The sequence below is a fragment of the Coregonus clupeaformis genome, chromosome 30 (assembly GCF_020615455.1).
Source record: "Coregonus clupeaformis isolate EN_2021a chromosome 30, ASM2061545v1, whole genome shotgun sequence".
NCBI classification, from domain to species: domain Eukaryota; kingdom Metazoa; phylum Chordata; class Actinopteri; order Salmoniformes; family Salmonidae; genus Coregonus; species Coregonus clupeaformis.
In genome coordinates this window covers 41,252,778-41,273,156 of record NC_059221.1, presented here as the reverse complement: position 1 = coordinate 41,273,156, position 20,379 = coordinate 41,252,778, and the positions used below count along the sequence as shown (strand labels likewise).

Genomic DNA, 20,379 nt, shown 5'->3' with positions numbered 1-20,379 from the left:
TCTCTCTGAGACCTAGTTATGACCTCTCTCTGAGACCTAGTTATGACCTCTCCCTGAGACCTAGTTATGAACTCCTCTCTCTGAGACCTAGTTATAAACTCCTCTCTCTGAGACCTAGTTATGAACTCCTCTCTCTGAGACCTAGTTATGACCTCCTCTCTCTGAGACCTAGTTATGACCTCCTCTCTCTGAGACCTAGTTATGACCTCACTCTGAGACCTAGTTATGACCTCCTCTCTCTGAGACCTAGTTATGACCTCTCCCTGAGACCTAGTTATGAGCTCTCTCTGAGACCTAGTTATAACCTCCTCTCTCTGAGACCTAGTTATGACCTCTCTCTGAGACCTAGTTATGACCTCCTCTCCCTGAGACCTAGTTATGACCTCTCCCTGAGACCTAGTTATGACCTCTCTATGAGACCTAGTTATGACCTCCTCTCTCTGAGACCTAGTTATGACCTCTCTCTGAGACCTAGTTATGACATCCTCTCTCTGAGACCTAGTTATGACCTCTCCCTGAGACCTAGTTATGAGCTCTCTCTGAGACCTAGTTATAACCTCCTCTCTCTGAGACCTGGTTATGACCACCTCTCCCTGAGACATAGTTATGACTTCTCTCTGAGACCTAGTTATGACCTCTCTTTGAGACCTAGTTATGATCTCTCCCTGAGACCTAGTTATGACCTCCTCTCTCTGAGACCTATTTATGATATCCTCTCTCTGAGACCTAGTTATGAACTCTCCCTGAGACCTAGTTATGACCTCTCTCTGAGACCTAGTTATGACCTCCTCTCACTGAGACCTAGTTATGACCTCCTCTCTCTGAGACCTAGTTATGACCTCCTCTCTCTGAGACCTAGTTATGACCTCACTCTGAGACCTAGTTATGACCTCTCTATGAGACCTAGTTATGACCTCACTCTGAGACCTAGTTATGACCTCCTCTCTGTGAGACCTAGATATGACCTCCTCTCTCTGAGACCTAGTTATGATCTCTCCCTGAGACCTAGTTATGACCTCCTCTCTCTGAGACCTAGTTTTGACCTCTCTCTGAGACCTAGTTATGACCTCTCACTGAGACCTAGTTATGACCTCTCCCTGAGACCTAGTTATGAACTCCTCTCTCTGAGACCTAGTTATAAACTCCTCTCTCTGAGACCTAGTTATGAACTCCTCTCTCTGAGACCTAGTTATGACCTCCTCTCTCTGAGACCTAGTTATGACCTCCTCTCTCTGAGACCTAGTTATGACCTCACTCTGAGACCTAGTTAGACCTCCTCTCTCTGAGACCTAGTTATGACCTCTCCCTGAGACCTAGTTATGAGCTCTCTCTGAGACCTAGTTATAACCTCCTCTCTCTGAGACCTAGTTATGACCTCTCTCTGAGACCTAGTTATGACCTCCTCTCCCTGAGACCTAGTTATGACCTCTCCCTGAGACCTAGTTATGACCTCTCTATGAGACCTAGTTATGACCTCCTCTCTCTGAGACCTAGTTATGACCTCTCTCTGAGACCTAGTTATGACCTCTCCCTGAGACCTAGTTATGACCTCTCTATGAGACCTAGTTATGACCTCCTCTCTCTGAGACCTAGTTATGACCTCTCTATGAGACCTAGTTATGACCTCTCTCTGAGACCTAGTTATGACCTCTCTCTGAGACCTAGTTATGATCTCCTCTCTCTGAGACCTAGTTATGACATCCTCTCACTGAGACCTAGTTATGACCTCTCTCTGAGACCTAGTTATGACCTCTCTCTGAGACCCTAGTTATGACCTCTCCCTGAGACCTAGTTATGAACTCCTCTCTCTGAGACCTAGTTATAAACTCCTCTCTCTGAGACCTAGTTATGAACTCCTCTCTCTGAGACCTAGTTATGACCTCCTCTCTCTGAGACCTAGTTATGACCTCCTCTCTCTGAGACCTAGTTATGACCTCACTCTGAGACCTAGTTATGACCTCCTCTCTCTGAGACCTAGTTATGACCTCTCCCTGAGACCTAGTTATGAGCTCTCTCTGAGACCTAGTTATAACCTCCTCTCTCTGAGACCTAGTTATGACCTCTCTCTCTGAGACCTAGTTATGACCTCCTCTCCCTGAGACCTAGTTATGACCTCTCCCCTGAGACCTAGTTATGACCTCTCTATGAGACCTAGTTATGACCTCCTCTCTCTGAGACCTAGTTATGACCTCTCTCTGAGACCTAGTTATGACATCCTCTCTCTGAGACCTAGTTATGACCTCTCCCTGAGACCTAGTTATGAGCTCTCTCTGAGACCTAGTTATAACCTCCTCTCTCTGAGACCTGGTTATGACCACCTCTCCCTGAGACCTAGTTATGACCTCTCTTTGAGACCTAGTTATGATCTCTCCCTGAGACCTAGTTATGACCTCCTCTCTCTGAGACCTATTTATGATATCCTCTCTCTCGAGACCTAGTTATGAACTCTCCCTGAGACCTAGTTATGACCTCTCTCTGAGACCTAGTTATGACCTCCTCTCACTGAGACCTAGTTATGACCTCCTCTCTCTGAGACCTAGTTATGACCTCCTCTCTCTGAGACCTAGTTATGACCTCACTCTGAGACCTAGTTATGACCTCTCTATGAGACCTAGTTATGACCTCACTCTGAGACCTAGTTATGACCTCCTCTCTGTGAGACCTAGATATGACCTCCTCTCTCTGAGACCTAGTTATGATCTCTCCCTGAGACCTAGTTATGACCTCCTCTCTCTGAGACCTAGTTTTGACCTCTCTCTGAGACCTAGTTATGATCTCTCCCTGAGACCTAGTTATGACCTCCTCTCTCTGAGACCTAGTTATGACATCCTCTCTCTGAGACCTAGTTATGAACTCTCCCTGAGACCTTGTTATGACCTCTCTCTGAGACCTAGTTATGACCTCCTCTCACTGAGACCTAGTTATGACCTCCTCTCCCTGAGACCTAGTTATGACCTCCTCTCCCTGAGACCTAGCTATGATCTCTCTCTGAGACCTAGCTATGACCTCCTCTCTCTGAGACCTAGTTATGACGTCCTCTCTCTGAGACCTAGTTATGTCCTCCTCTCCCTGAGACCTAGTTATGACCTCTCCCTGAGACCTAGTTATGACCTCCTCTTCCTGAGACCTAGTTATGACCTCCTCTCTCTGATACCTAGTTACGACCTCTCTCTGAGACCTAGTTATGACCTCTCCTGAGACCTAGTTATGACCTCTCTCTGAGACCTAGTTATGACCTCCTCTCTCTGAGACCTAGTTATGACCTCTCCCTGAGACCTAGTTATGAACTCTCCCTGAGACCTAGCTATGACCTCCTCTCTCTGAGACCTAGTTATGACCTCACTCTGAGACCTAGTTATGACGTCCTCTCTCTGAGACCTAGTTATGATCTCTCCCTGAGACCTAGTTATGACCTCCTCTCTCTGAGACCAAGTTATGACCTCTCTCTGAGACCTAGTTATGACCTCCTCTCCCTGAGACCTAGTTATGATCTCCTCTCTCTGAGACCTAGTTATGACCTCCTCTCTCTGAGACCTAGTTATGACCTCCTCTCTCTGAGACCTAGTTATGACCTCCTCTCTCTGAGACCTAGTTATGACCTCTCCCTGAGACCTAGTTATGACCTCTCTCTGAGACCTAGTTATGACCTCTCACTGAGACCTAGTTATGACCTCTCCCTGATACCTAGTTATGAACTCCTCTCTCTGAGACCTAGTTATAAACTCCTCTCTCTGAGACCTAGTTATGAACTCCTCTCTCTGAGACCTAGTTATGACCTCCTCTCTCTGAGACCTAGTTATGACCTCCTCTCTCTGAGACCTAGTTATGACCTCACTCTGAGACCTAGTTATGACCTCCTCTCTCTGAGACCTAGTTATGACCTCTCCCTGAGACCTAGTTATGAGCTCTCTCTGAGACCTAGTTATGACCTCCTCTTCCTGAGACCTAGTTATGACCTCCTCTCTCTGATACCTAGTTATGACCTCTCTCTGAGACCTAGTTATGACCTCTCCCTGAGACCTAGTTATGACCTCTCTCTGAGACCTAGTTATGACCTCCTCTCTCTGAGACCTAGTTATAACCTCCTCTCTCTGAGACCTGGTTATGACCACCTCTCCCTGAGACATAGTTATGACTTCTCTCTGAGACCTAGTTATGACCTCTCTTTGAGACCTAGTTATGATCTCTCCCTGAGACCTAGTTATGACCTCCTCTCTCTGAGACCTATTTATGATATCCTCTCTCTGAGACCTAGTTATGAACTCTCCCTGAGACCTAGTTATGACCTCTCTCTGAGACCTAGTTATGACCTCCTCTCACTGAGACCTAGTTATGACCTCCTCTCTCTGAGACCTAGTTATGACCTCCTCTCTCTGAGACCTAGTTATGACCTCACTCTGAGACCTAGTTATGACCTCTCTATGAGACCTAGTTATGACCTCACTCTGAGACCTAGTTATGACCTCCTCTCTGTGAGACCTAGATATGACCTCCTCTCTCTGAGACCTAGTTATGATCTCTCCCTGAGACCTAGTTATGACCTCCTCTCTCTGAGACCTAGTTTTGACCTCTCTCTGAGACCTAGTTATGATCTCTCCCTGAGACCTAGTTATGACCTCCTCTCTCTGAGACCTAGTTATGACATCCTCTCTCTGAGACCTAGTTATGAACTCTCCCTGAGACCTTGTTATGACCTCTCTCTGAGACCTAGTTATGACCTCCTCTCACTGAGACCTAGTTATGACCTCCTCTCCCTGAGACCTAGTTATGACCTCCTCTCCCTGAGACCTAGCTATGATCTCTCTCTGAGACCTAGCTATGACCTCCTCTCTCTGAGACCTAGTTATGACGTCCTCTCTCTGAGACCTAGTTATGTCCTCCTCTCCCTGAGACCTAGTTATGACCTCTCCCTGAGACCTAGTTATGACCTCCTCTTCCTGAGACCTAGTTATGACCTCCTCTCTCTGATACCTAGTTATGACCTCTCTCTGAGACCTAGTTATGACCTCTCCCTGAGACCTAGTTATGACCTCTCTCTGAGACCTAGTTATGACCTCCTCTCTCTGAGACCTAGTTATGACCTCTCCCTGAGACCTAGTTATGAACTCTCCCTGAGACCTAGCTATGACCTCCTCTCTCTGAGACCTAGTTATGACCTCACTCTGAGACCTAGTTATGACGTCCTCTCTCTGAGACCTAGTTATGATCTCTCCCTGAGACCTAGTTATGACCTCCTCTCTCTGAGACCAAGTTATGACCTCTCTCTGAGACCTAGTTATGACCTCCTCTCCCTGAGACCTAGTTATGATCTCCTCTCTCTGAGACCTAGTTATGACCTCCTCTCTCTGAGACCTAGTTATGACCTCCTCTCTCTGAGACCTAGTTATGACCTCCTCTCTCTGAGACCTAGTTATGACCTCTCCCTGAGACCTAGTTATGACCTCTCTCTGAGACCTAGTTATGACCTCTCACTGAGACCTAGTTATGACCTCTCCCTGAGACCTAGTTATGAACTCCTCTCTCTGAGACCTAGTTATAAACTCCTCTCTCTGAGACCTAGTTATGAACTCCTCTCTCTGAGACCTAGTTATGACCTCCTCTCTCTGAGACCTAGTTATGACCTCCTCTCTCTGAGACCTAGTTATGACCTCACTCTGAGACCTAGTTATGACCTCCTCTCTCTGAGACCTAGTTATGACCTCTCCCTGAGACCTAGTTATGAGCTCTCTCTGAGACCTAGTTATGACCTCCTCTTCCTGAGACCTAGTTATGACCTCCTCTCTCTGATACCTAGTTATGACCTCTCTCTGAGACCTAGTTATGACCTCTCCCTGAGACCTAGTTATGACCTCTCTCTGAGACCTAGTTATGACCTCCTCTCTCTGAGACCTAGTTATGACCTCTCCCTGAGACCTAGTTATGAACTCTCCCTGAGACCTAGCTACTGACCTCCTCTCTCTGAGACCTAGTTATGACCTCACTCTGAGACCTAGTTATGACGTCCTCTCTCTGAGACCTAGTTATGATCTCTCCCTGAGACCTAGTTATGACCTCCTCTCTCTGAGACCTAGTTATGACCTCTCTCTGAGACCTAGTTATGACCTCCTCTCCCTGAGACCTAGTTATGATCTCCTCTCTCTGAGACCTAGTTATGACCTCCTCTCTCTGAGACCTAGTTATGACCTCCTCTCTCTGAGACCTAGTTATGACCTCCTCTCTCTGAGACCTAGTTATGACCTCTCCCTGAGACCTAGTTATGACCTCTCTCTGAGATCTAGTTATGACCTCTCACTGAGACCTAGTTACGACCTCTCCCTGAGACCTAGTTATGAACTCCTCTCTCTGAGACCTAGTTATAAACTCCTCTCTCTGAGACCTAGTTATGAACTCCTCTCTCTGAGACCTAGTTATGACCTCCTCTCTCTGAGACCTAGTTATGACCTCCTCTCTCTGAGACCTAGTTATGACCTCACTCTGAGACCTAGTTATGACCTCCTCTCTCTGAGACCTAGTTATGACCTCTCCCTGAGACCTAGTTATGAGCTCTCTCTGAGACCTAGTTATAACCTCCTCTCTCTGAGACCTAGTTATGACCTCTCTCTGAGACCTAGTTATGACCTCCTCTCCCTGAGACCTAGTTATGACCTCTCCCTGAGACCTAGTTATGACCTCTCTATGAGACCTAGTTATGACCTCCTCTCTCTGAGACCTAGTTATGACCTCTCTCTGAGACCTAGTTATGACCTCTCCCTGAGACCTAGTTATGACCTCTCTATGAGACCTAGTTATGACCTCCTCTCTCTGAGACCTAGTTATGACCTCTCTATGAGACCTATTTATGAACTCTCCCTGAGACCTAGCTATGACCTCCTCTCTCTGAGACCTAGTTATGACCTCACTCTGAGACCTAGTTATGACGTCCTCTCTCTGAGACCTAGTTATGATCTCTCCCTGAGACCTAGTTATGACCTCCTCTCTCTGAGACCTAGTTATGACCTCTCTCTGAGACCTAGTTATGACCTCCTCTCCCTGAGACCTAGTTATGATCTCCTCTCTCTGAGACCTAGTTATGACCTCCTCTCTCTGAGACCTAGTTATGACCTCCTCTCTCTGAGACCTAGTTATGACCTCCTCTCTCTGAGACCTAGTTATGACCTCTCCCTGAGACCTAGTTATGACCTCTCTCTGAGACCTAGTTATGACCTCTCACTGAGACCTAGTTATGACCTCTCCCTGAGACCTAGTTATGAACTCCTCTCTCTGAGACCTAGTTATAAACTCCTCTCTCTGAGACCTAGTTATGAACTCCTCTCTCTGAGACCTAGTTATGACCTCCTCTCTCTGAGACCTAGTTATGACCTCCTCTCTCTGAGACCTAGTTATGACCTCACTCTGAGACCTAGTTATGACCTCCTCTCTCTGAGACCTAGTTATGACCTCTCCCTGAGACCTAGTTATGAGCTCTCTCTGAGACCTAGTTATAACCTCCTCTCTCTGAGACCTAGTTATGACCTCTCTCTGAGACCTAGTTATGACCTCCTCTCCCTGAGACCTAGTTATGACCTCTCCCTGAGACCTAGTTATGACCTCTCTGAGACCTAGTTATGACATCCTCTCTCTGAGACCTAGTTATGACCTCTCTATGAGACCTAGTTATGACCTCTCACTGAGACCTAGTTATGACCTCCTCTTTCTGAGACCTAGTTATGACATCTCTCTCTGAGACCTAGTTATGACCTCTCCCTGAGACCTAGTTATGACCTCTCTATGAGACCTAGTTATGACCTCCTCTCTCTGAGACCTAGTTATGACCTCTCTAGAGACCTATTTATGAACTCTCCCTGAGACCTAGCTATGACCTCCTCTCTCTGAGACCTAGTTATGACCTCACTCTGAGACCTAGTTATGACGTCCTCTCTCTGAGACCTAGTTATGATCTCTCCCTGAGACCTAGTTATGACCTCCTCTCTCTGAGACCTAGTTAGACCTCTCTCTGAGACCTAGTTATGACCTCCTCTCCCTGAGACCTAGTTGATCTCCTCTCTCTGAGACCTAGTTATGACCTCCTCTCTCTGAGACCTAGTTATGACCTCCTCTCTCTGAGACCTAGTTATGACCTCCTCTCTCTGAGACCTAGTTATGACCTCTCCCTGAGACCTAGTTATGACCTCTCTCTGAGACCTAGTTATGACCTCTCACTGAGACCTAGTTATGACCTCTCCCTGAGACCTAGTTATGAACTCCTCTCTCTGAGACCTAGTTATAAACTCCTCTCTCTGAGACCTAGTTATGAACTCCTCTCTCTGAGACCTAGTTATGACCTCCTCTCTCTGAGACCTAGTTATGACCTCTCCCTGAGACCTAGTTATGACCTCCTCTCTCTGAGACCTAGTTATGACCTCTCCCTGAGACCTAGTTATGAGCTCTCTCTGAGACCTAGTTATAACCTCCTCTCTCTAGAGACCTAGTTATGACCTCTCTCTGAGACCTAGTTATGACCTCCTCTCCCTGAGACCTAGTTATGACCTCTCCCTGAGACCTAGTTATGACCTCTCTGAGACCTAGTTATGACATCCTCTCTCTGAGACCTAGTTATGCCCTCTCTATGAGACCTAGTTATGACCTCTCACTGAGACCTAGTTATGACCTCCTCTTTCTGAGACCTAGTTATGATCTCTCTCTGAGACCTAGTTATGACCTCTCTCTGAGACCTAGTTATGACCTCTCTCTGAGACCTAGTTATGATCTCCTCTCTCTGAGACCTAGTTATGACATCCTCTCACTGAGACCTAGTTATGACCTCTCTCTGAGACCTAGTTATGACCTCTCTCTGAGACCTAGTTATGACCTCTCCCTGAGACCTAGTTATGAACTCCCTCTCTCTGAGACCTAGTTATAAACTCCTCTCTCTGAGACCTAGTTATGAACTCCTCTCTCTGAGACCTAGTTATGACCTCCTCTCTCTGAGACCTAGTTATGACCTCCTCTCTCTGAGACCTAGTTATGACCTCACTCTGAGACCTAGTTATGACCTCCTCTCTCTGAGACCTAGTTATGACCTCTCCCTGAGACCTAGTTATGAGCTCTCTCTGAGACCTAGTTATAACCTCCTCTCTCTGAGACCTAGTTATGACCTCTCTCTGAGACCTAGTTATGACCTCCTCTCCCTGAGACCTAGTTATGACCTCTCCCTGAGACCTAGTTATGACCTCTCTATGAGACGTAGTTATGACCTCCTCTCTCTGAGACCTAGTTATGACCTCTCTCTGAGACCTAGTTATGACCTCTCTCTGAGACCTAGTTATGACCTCTCTCTGAGACCTAGTTATGATCTCCTCTCTCTGAGACCTAGTTATGACATCCTCTCACTGAGACCTAGTTATGACCTCTCTCTGAGACCTAGTTATGACCTCTCTCTGAGACCTAGTTATGACCTCTCCCTGAGACCTAGTTATGAACTCCTCTCTCTGAGACCTAGTTATAAACTCCTCTCTCTGAGACCTAGTTATGAACTCCTCTCTCTGAGACCTAGTTATGACCTCCTCTCTCTGAGACCTAGTTATGACCTCCCTCTCTCTGAGACCTAGTTATGACCTCACTCTGAGACCTAGTTATGACCTCCTCTCTCTGAGACCTAGTTATGACCTCTCCCTGAGACCTAGTTATGAGCTCTCTCTGAGACCTAGTTATAACCTCCTCTCTCTGAGACCTAGTTATGACCTCTCTCTCGAGACCTAGTTATGACCTCCTCTCCCTGAGACCTAGTTATGACCTCTCCCTGAGACCTAGTTATGACCTCTCTATGAGACGTAGTTATGACCTCCTCTCTCTGAGACCTAGTTATGACCTCTCTCTGAGACCTAGTTATGACATCCTCTCTCTGAGACCTAGTTATGACCTCTCCCTGAGACCCTAGTTATGAGCTCTCTCTGAGACCTAGTTATAACCTCCTCTCTCTGAGACCTGGTTATGACCACCTCTCCCCTGAGACATAGTTATGACTTCTCTCTGAGACCTAGTTATGACCTCTCTTTGAGACCTAGTTATGATCTCTCCCTGAGACCTAGTTATGACCTCCTCTCTCTGAGACCTATTTATGATATCCTCTCTCTGAGACCTAGTTATGAACTCTCCCTGAGACCTAGTTATGACCTCTCTCTGAGACCTAGTTATGACCTCCTCTCACTGAGACCTAGTTATGACCTCCTCTCTCTGAGACCTAGTTATGACCTCCTCTCTCTGAGACCTAGTTATGACCTCACTCTGAGACCTAGTTATGACCTCTCTATGAGACCTAGTTATGACCTCACTCTGAGACCTAGTTATGACCTCCTCTCTGTGAGACCTAGATATGACCTCCTCTCTCTGAGACCTAGTTATGATCTCTCCCTGAGACCTAGTTATGCCCTCCTCTCTCTGAGACCTAGTTTTGACCTCTCTCTGAGACCTAGTTATGATCTCTCCCTGAGACCTAGTTATGACCTCCTCTCTCTGAGACCTAGTTATGACATCCTCTCTCTGAGACCTAGTTATGAACTCTCCCTGAGACCTTGTTATGACCTCTCTCTGAGACCTAGTTATGACCTCCTCTCACTGAGACCTAGTTATGACCTCCTCTCCCTGAGACCTAGTTATGACCTCCTCTCCCTGAGACCTAGCTATGATCTCTCTCTGAGACCTAGCTATGACCTCCTCTCTCTGAGACCTAGTTATGACGTCCTCTCTCTGAGACCTAGTTATGTCCTCCTCTCCCTGAGACCTAGTTATGACCTCTCCCTGAGACCTAGTTATGACCTCCTCTTCCTGAGACCTAGTTATGACCTCCTCTCTCTGATACCTAGTTATGACCTCTCTCTGAGACCTAGTTATGACCTCTCCCTGAGACCTAGTTATGACCTCTCTCTGAGACCTAGTTATGACCTCCTCTCTCTGAGACCTAGTTATGACCTCTCTCTGAGACCTAGTTATGACCTCCTCTCTCTGAGACCTAGTTATGAGCTCTCCCTGAGACCTAGTTATGACCTCTCTCTGAGACCTAGTTATAACCTCCTCTCTCTGAGACCTAGTTATGACCTCTCCCTGAGACCTAGTTATTACCGCTCTCTGAGACCTAGTTATAACCTCCTCTCTCTGAGACCTAGTTATGAACTCTCCCTGAGACCTAGTTATGATCTCCTCTCTCTGAGACCTAGTTATGACCTCTCTCTGAGACCTAGTTATGACCTCCTCTCCCTGAGACCTAGTTATGACCTCTCCCTGAGACCTAGTTATGACCTCTCTATGAGACCTAGTTATGACCTCCTCTCTCTGAGACCTAGTTATGACCTCTCTCTGAGACCTAGTTATGACCTCCTCTCTCTGAGACCTAGTTATGACCTCTCCCTGAGACCTAGTTATGAGCTCTCTCTGAGACCTAGTTATAACCTCCTCTCCCTGAGACATAGTTATGACTTCTCTCTGAGACCTAGTTATGACCTCTCTTTGAGACCTAGTTATGATCTCTCCCTGAGACCTAGTTATGACCTCCTCTCTCTGAGACCTATTTATGACATCCTCTCTCTGAGACCTAGTTATGAACTCTCCCTGAGACCTAGTTATGACCTCTCTCTGAGACCTAGTTATGACCTCCTCTCACTGAGACCTAGTTATGACCTCCTCTCTCTGAGACCTAGTTATGACCTCCTCTCTCTGAGACCTAGTTATGACCTCACTCTGAGACCTAGTTATGACCTCTCTATGAGACCTAGTTATGACCTCACTCTGAGACCTAGTTATGACCTCCTCTCTGTGAGACCTAGATATGACCTCCTCTCTCTGAGACCTAGTTATGATCTCTCCCTGAGACCTAGTTATGACCTCCTCTCTCTGAGACCTAGTTTTGACCTCTCTCTGAGACCTAGTTATGATCTCTCCCCTGAGACCTAGTTATGACCTCCTCTCTCTGAGACCTAGTTATGACATCCTCTCTCTGAGACCTAGTTATGAACTCTCCCTGAGACCTTGTTATGACCTCTCTCTGAGACCTAATTATGACCTCCTCTTCCTGAGACCTAGTTATGACCTCCTCTCTCTGATACCTAGTTTGACCTCTCTCTGAGACCTAGTTATGACCTCTCCCTGAGACCTAGTTACGAACTCTCCCTGAGACCCTAGTTATGACCTCTCTCTGAGACCTAGTTATGACCTCCTCTCACTGAGACCTAGTTATGACCTCCTCTCTCTGAGACCTAGTTATGACCTCCTCTCTCTGAGACCTAGTTATGACCTCACTCTGAGACCTAGTTATGACCTCTCTATGAGACCTAGTTATGACCTCACTCTGAGACCTAGTTATGACCTCCTCTCTGTGAGACCTAGATATGACCTCCTCTCTCTGAGACCTAGTTATGATCTCTCCCTGAGACCTAGTTATGACCTCCTCTCTCTGAGACCTAGTTTTGACCTCTCTCTGAGACCTAGTTATGATCTCTCCCTGAGACCTAGTTATGACCTCCTCTCTCTGAGACCTAGTTATGACATCCTCTCTCTGAGACCTAGTTATGAACTCTCCCTGAGACCTTGTTATGACCTCTCTCTGAGACCTAATTATGACCTCCTCTTCCTGAGACCTAGTTATGACCTCCTCTCTCTGATACCTAGTTATGACCTCTCTCTGAGACCTAGTTATGACCTCTCCCTGAGACCTAGTTATGACCTCTCTCTGAGACCTAGTTATGACCTCCTCTCTCTGAGACCTAGTTATGACCTCTCTCTGAGACCTAGTTATGACCTCCTCTCTCTGAGACCTAGTTATGACCTCTCCCTGAGACCTAGTTATGACCTCTCTCTGAGACCTAGTTATAACCTCCTCTCTCTGAGACCTAGTTATGACCTCCTCTCTCTGAGACCTAGTTATGACCTCTCCCTGAGACCTAGTTATGACCTCTCTCTGAGACCTAGTTATAACCTCCTCTCTCTGAGACCTAGTTATGAACTCTCCCTGAGACCTAGTTATGACCTCTCTCTGAGACCTAGTTATGATCTCTCCCTGAGACCTAGTTATGACCTCCTCCCTCTGAGACCCTATTTATGACATCCTCTCTCTGAGACCTAGTTATGAACTCTCCCTGAGACCTAGTTATGACCTCTCTCTGAGACCTAGTTATGACCTTCTCTCACTGAGACCTAGTTATGACCTCCCTCTCTCTGAGACCTAGTTATGACCTCCTCTCTCTGAGACCTAGTTATGACCTCATTCTGAGACCTAGTTATGACCTCTCTATGAGACCTAGTTATGACCTCACTCTGAGACCTAGTTATGACCTCCTCTCTCTGAGACCTAGTTATGATCTCTCCCTGAGACCTAGTTATGACCTCCTCTCTCTGAGACCTATTTATGACATCCTCTCTCTGAGACCTAGTTATGAACTCTCCCTGAGACCTAGTTATGACCTCTCTCTGAGACCTAGTTATGACCTTCTCTCACTGAGACCTAGTTATGACCTCCTCTCTCTGAGACCTAGTTATGACCTCCTCTCTCTGAGACCTAGTTATGACCTCATTCTGAGACCTAGTTATGACCTCTCTATGAGACCTAGTTATGACCTCACTCTGAGACCTAGATATGACCTCCTCTCTCTGAGACCTAGTTATGATCTCTCCCTGAGACCTAGTTATGACCTCCTCTCTCTGAGACCTAGTTTTGACATCTCTCTGAGACCTAGTTATGATCTCTCCCTGAGACCTAGTTATGACCTCCCTCTCTCTGAGACCTAGTTATGACATCCTCTCTCTGAGACCTAGTTATGAACTCTCCCTGAGACCTTGTTATGACCTCTCTCTGATACCTAGTTATGAACTCCTCTTCCTGAGACCTAGTTATGACCTCCTCTCTCTGAGACCTAGTTATGACCTCTCCCTGAGACCTAGTTATGACCTCTCTCTGAGACCTAGTTATGACCTCCTCTCTCTGAGACCTAGTTATGATCTCTCCCTGAGACCTAGTTATGACCTCCTCTCTCTGAGACCTAGTTTTGACCTCTCTCTGAGACCCAGTTATGATCTCTCCCTGAGACCTAGTTATGACCTCCTCTCTCTGAGACCTAGTTATGACATCCTCTCTCTGAGACCTAGTTATGAACTCTCCCTGAGACCTTGTTATGACCTCTCTCTGAGACCTAGTTATGAACTCCTCTTCCTGAGACCTAGTTATGACCTCCTCTCTCTGAGACCTAGTTAGACCTCTCCCTGAGACCTAGTTATGACCTCTCTCTGAGACCTAGTTATGACCTCCTCTCTCTGAGACCTAGTTATGACCTCTCTCTGAGACCTAGTTATGACCTCCTCTCTCTGAGACCTAGTTATGACCTCTCCCTGAGACCTAGTTATGACCTCTCTCTGAGACCTAGTTATAACCTCCTCTCTCTGAGACCTAGTTATGAACTCTCCCTGAGACCTAGTTATGATCTCCTCTCTCTGAGACCTAGTTATGACCTCTCTCTGAGACCTAGTTATGATCTCTCCCTGAGACCTAGTTATGACCTCCTCTCTCTGAGACCTATTTATGATATCCTCTCTCTGAGACCTAGTTATGAACTCTCCCTGAGACCTAGTTGACCTCTCTCTGAGACCTAGTTATGACCTTCTCTCACTGAGACCTAGTTATGACCTCCTCTCTCTGAGACCTAGTTATGACCTCCTCTCTCTGAGACCTAGTTATGACCTCATTCTGAGACATAGTTATGACCTCTCATGAGACATAGTTATGACCTCCTCTCTCTGAGAACTAGTTATGACCTCCTCTCTGTGAGACCTAGATATGACCTCCTCTCTCTGAGACCTAGTTATGATCTCTCCCTGAGACCTAGTTATGACCTCCTCTCTCTGAGACCTAGTTTTGACCTCTCTCTGAGACCTAGTTATGATCTCTCCCCTGAGACCTAGTTATGACCTCCTCTCTCTGAGACCTAGTTATGACATCCTCTCTCTGAGACCTAGTTATGAACTCTCCCTGAGACCTAGTTATGACCTCTCTCTGAGACCTAGTTATGACCTCTCTCTGAGTCCTAGTTATGACCTCCTCTCTCTGAGACCTAGTTATGACCTCTCTCTGAGACCTAGTTATTACCTCCTCTCTCTGAGACCTAGTTATGACCTCACTCTGAGACCTAGTTATGACCTCTCTATGAGACCTAGTTATGACCTCACTCTGAGACCCAGTTATGACCTCCTCTCTCTGAGACCTAGTTAGACCTCCTCTCTCTGAGACCTAGTTATGACCTCCTCTCTCTGAGACCTAGTTATGACCTCACTCTGAGACCTAGTTATGACCTCTCTATGAGACCCTAGTTATGACCTCACTCTGAGACCTAGTTATGACCTCCTCTCTCTGAGACCTAGTTATGACATCCTCTCTCTGAGACCTAGTTATGATCTCTCCCTGAGACCTAGTTATGAATTCTCCCTGAGACCTAGTTATGACCTCTCTCTGAGACCTAGTTATGACCTCTCTCTGAGACCTAGTTATGACCTCTCTCTGAGACCTAGTTATGACCTCCTCTCTCTGAGACCTAGTTATGACATCCTCTCTCTGAGACCTAGTTGTGACCTCTTTCTGAGACCTAGTTATGACCTCCTCTCTCTGAGACCTAGTTATGACCTCTCTCTGAGACCTAGTTATGATCTCTCCCTGAGACCTAGTTATGACCTCCTCTCTCTGAGACCTAGTTATGACCTCCTCTCTCTGAGACCTAGTTATGACATCCTCTCTCTGAGACCTAGTTACGACCTCTCTCTGAGACCTAGTTATGACCTCTCTCTGAGACCTAGTTATGACCTCCTCTCTCTGAGACCTAGTTATGACCTCCTCTCTCTGAGACCTAGTTATGACATCCTCTCTCTGAGACCTAGTTATGAACTCTCCTTGAGACCTAGTTATGACCTCTCTCTGAGACCTAGTTATGACCCTCTCTCTGAGACCTAGTTATGACCTCCTCTCTCTGAGACCTAGTTATGACCTCTCCCTGAGACCTAGTTATAACCTCTCTCTGAGACCTAGTTATAATCTCCTCTCTCTGAGACCTAGTTATGACCTCACTCTGAGACCTAGTTATGACCTCTCTATGAGACCTAGTTATGACCTCACTCTGAGACCTAGTTATGACCTCCTCTCTCTGAGACCTAGTTTGACCTTCTCTCTCTGAGACCTAGTTATGATCTCTCCCTGAGACCTAGTTATGACCTCCTCTCTCTGAGACCTAGTTATGACCTCTCCCTGAGACCTAGTTATGACCTCTCTCTGAGACCTAGTTATAACCTCCTCTCTCTGAGACCTAGTTATGAACTCTCCCTGAGACCTAGTTATGACCTCTCTCTGAGACCTAGTTATGATCTCTCCCTGAGACCTAGTTATGACCTCCTCCCTCTGAGACCTATTTATGACATCCTCTCTCTGAGACCTAGTTATGAACTCTCCCTGAGACCCTAGTTATGACCTCTCTCTGAGACCTAGTTATGACCTTCTCTCACTGAGACCCTAGTTATGACCTCCTCTCTCTGAGACCTAGTTATGACCTCCTCTCTCTGAGACCCTAGTTATGACCTCATTCTGAGACCTAGTTACGACCTCTCTATGAGACCTAGTTATGACCTCACTCTGAGACCTAGTTATGACCTCCTCTCTCTGAGACCTAGTTATGATCTCTCCTGAGACCTAGTTATGACCCTCCTCTCTCTCTGAGACCTATTTATGACATCCTCTCTCTGAGACCTAGTTATGAACTCTCCCTGAGACCTAGTTATGACCTCTCTCTGAGACCTAGTTACGACCTTCTCTCACTGAGACCTAGTTATGACCTCCTCTCTCTGAGACCTAGTTAGACCTCCTCTCTCTGAGACCTAGTTATGACCTCATTCTGAGACCTAGTTATGACCTCTCTATGAGACCTAGTTATGACCTCACTCTGAGACCTAGATATGACCTCCTCTCTCTGAGACCTAGTTATGATCTCTCCCTGAGACCTAGTTATGACCTCCTCTCTCTGAGACCTAGTTTTGACATCTCTCTGAGACCTAGTTATGATCTCTCCCTGAGACCTAGTTATGACCTCCTCTCTCTGAGACCTAGTTATGACATCCTCTCTCTGAGACCTAGTTATGAACTCTCCCTGAGACCTTGTTATGACCTCTCTCTGAGACCTAGTTATGAACTCCTCTTCCTGAGACCTAGTTATGACCTCCTCTCTCTGAGACCTAGTTATGACCTCTCCCTGAGACCTAGTTATGACCTCTCTCTGAGACCTAGTTATGACCTCCTCTCTCTGAGACCTAGTTATGATCTCTCCCTGAGACCCTAGTTATGACCTCCCTCTCTCTGAGACCTAGTTTTGACCTCTCTCTGAGACCTAGTTATGATCTCTCCCTGAGACCTAGTTATGACCTCCTCTCTCTGAGACCTAGTTATGACATCCTCTCTCTGAGACCTAGTTATGAACTCTCCCTGAGACCTTGTTATGACCTCTCTGAGACCTAGTTATGAACTCCTCTTCCTGAGACCTAGTTATGACCTCCTCTCTCTGAGACCTAGTTATGACCTCTCCCTGAGACCTAGTTATGACCTCTCTCTGAGACCTAGTTATGACCTCCTCTCTCTGAGACCTAGTTATGACCTCTCTCTGAGACCTAGTTATGACCTCCTCTCTCTGAGACCTAGTTATGACCTCTCCCTGAGACCTAGTTATGACCTCTCTCGAGACCTAGTTATAACCTCCTCTCTCTGAGACCTAGTTATGAACTCTCCCTGAGACCTAGTTATGATCTCCTCTCTCTGAGACCTAGTTATGACCTCTCTCTGAGACCTAGTTATGATCTCTCCCTGAGACCTAGTTATGACCTCCTCTCTCTGAGACCTATTTATGATATCCTCTCTCTGAGACCTAGTTATGAACTCTCCCTGAGACCTAGTTATGACCTCTCTCTGAGACCTAGTTATGACCTTCTCTCACTGAGACCTAGTTATGACCTCCTCTCTCTGAGACCTAGTTATGACCTCCTCTCTCTGAGACCTAGTTATGACCTCATTCTGAGACATAGTTATGACCTCTCTATGAGACATAGTTATGACCTCCTCTCTCTGAGAACTAGTTATGACCTCCTCTCTGTGAGACCTAGATATGACCTCCTCTCTCTGAGACCTAGTTATGATCTCTCCCTGAGACCTAGTTATGACCTCCTCTCTCTGAGACCTAGTTTTGACCTCTCTCTGAGACCTAGTTATGATCTCTCCCTGAGACCTAGTTATGACCTCCTCTCTCTGAGACCTAGTTATGACATCCTCTCTCTGAGACCTAGTTATGAACTCTCCCTGAGACCTAGTTATGACCTCTCTCTGAGACCTAGTTATGACCTCTCTCTGAGTCCTAGTTATGACCTCCTCTCTCTGAGACCTAGTTATGACCTCTCTCTGAGACCTAGTTATAACCTCCTCTCTCTGAGACCTAGTTATGACCTCACTCTGAGACCTAGTTATGACCTCTCTATGAGACCTAGTTATGACCTCACTCTGAGACCCAGTTATGACCTCCTCTCTCTGAGACCTAGTTATGACCTCCTCTCTCTGAGACCTAGTTATGACCTCCTCTCTCTGAGACCTAGTTATGACCTCACTCTGAGACCTAGTTATGACCTCTCTATGAGACCTAGTTATGACCTCACTCTGAGACCTAGTTATGACCTCCTCTCTCTGAGACCTAGTTATGACATCCTCTCTCTGAGACCTAGTTATGATCTCTCCCTGAGACCTAGTTATGAATTCTCCCTGAGACCTAGTTATGACCTCTCTCTGAGACCTAGTTATGACCTCTCTCTGAGACCTAGTTATGACCTCTCTCTGAGACCTAGTTATGACCTCCTCTCTCTGAGACCTAGTTATGACATCCTCTCTCTGAGACCTAGTTATGACCTCTTTCTGAGACCCTAGTTATGACCTCCTCTCTCTGAGACCTAGTTATGACCTCTCTCTGAGACCTAGTTATGATCTCTCCCTGAGACCTAGTTATGACCTCCTCTCTCTGAGACCTAGTTATGACCTCCTCTCTCTGAGACCTAGTTATGACATCCTCTCTCTGAGACCTAGTTATGACCTCTCTCTGAGACCTAGTTATGACCTCTCTCTGAGACCTAGTTATGACCTCCTCTCTCTGAGACCTAGTTATGACCTCCTCTCTCTGAGACCTAGTTATGACATCCTCTCTCTGAGACCTAGTTATGAACTCTCCTTGAGACCTAGTTATGACCTCTCTCTGAGACCTAGTTATGACCTCTCTCTGAGACCTAGTTATGACCTCCTCTCTCTGAGACCTAGTTATGACCTCTCCCTGAGACCCTAGTTATAACCTCTCTCTGAGACCTAGTTATAATCTCCTCTCTCTGAGACCTAGTTATGACCTCACTCTGAGACCTAGTTATGACCTCTCTATGAGACCTAGTTACGACCTCACTCTGAGACCTAGTTATGACCTCCTCTCTCTGAGACCTAGTTATGACCTTCTCTCTCTGAGACCTAGTTATGATCTCTCCCTGAGACCTAGTTATGACCTCCTCTCTCTGAGACCTAGTTATGACCTCTCCCTGAGACCTAGTTATGACCTCTCTCTGAGACCTAGTTATAACCTCCTCTCTCTGAGACCTAGTTATGAACTCTCCCTGAGACCTAGTTATGACCTCTCTCTGAGACCTAGTTATGATCTCTCCCTGAGACCTAGTTATGACCTCCTCCCTCTGAGACCTATTTATGACATCCTCTCTCTGAGACCTAGTTATGAACTCTCCCTGAGACCTAGTTATGACCTCTCTCTGAGACCTAGTTATGACCTTCTCTCACTGAGACCTAGTTATGACCTCCTCTCTCTGAGACCTAGTTATGACCTCCTCTCTCTGAGACCTAGTTATGACCTCATTCTGAGACCTAGTTATGACCTCTCTATGAGACCTAGTTATGACCTCACTCTGAGACCTAGTTATGACCTCCTCTCTCTGAGACCTAGTTATGATCTCTCCCTGAGACCTAGTTATGACCTCCTCTCTCTGAGACCTATTTATGACATCCTCTCTCTGAGACCTAGTTATGAACTCTCCCTGAGACCTAGTTATGACCTCTCTCTGAGACCTAGTTATGACCTTCTCTCACTGAGACCTAGTTATGACCTCCTCTCTCTGAGACCTAGTTATGACCTCCTCTCTCTGAGACCTAGTTATGACCTCATTCTGAGACCTAGTTATGACCTCTCTATGAGACCTAGTTATGACCTCACTCTGAGACCTAGATATGACCTCCTCTCTCTGAGACCTAGTTATGATCTCTCCCTGAGACCTAGTTATGACCTCCTCTCTCTGAGACCTAGT

At 46.5% G+C, this 20,379-nt stretch overlaps 1 long non-coding RNA gene across 1 annotated transcript; it reads right to left on the bottom strand.

Moving 5' to 3' along the window:
- Positions 1 to 13,420: 13,420 nt before the first annotated feature.
- On the bottom strand, positions 13,421 to 14,280 carry LOC123482255. The gene is made up of 3 exons (XR_006657631.1): positions 14,269 to 14,280; positions 13,854 to 13,891; positions 13,421 to 13,471 (listed from the first exon to the last, which is right to left on the bottom strand). It is a non-coding gene; the product is annotated as an uncharacterized LOC123482255 (long non-coding RNA).
- Between the last annotated feature and the right edge of the window lie 6,099 nt (positions 14,281 to 20,379).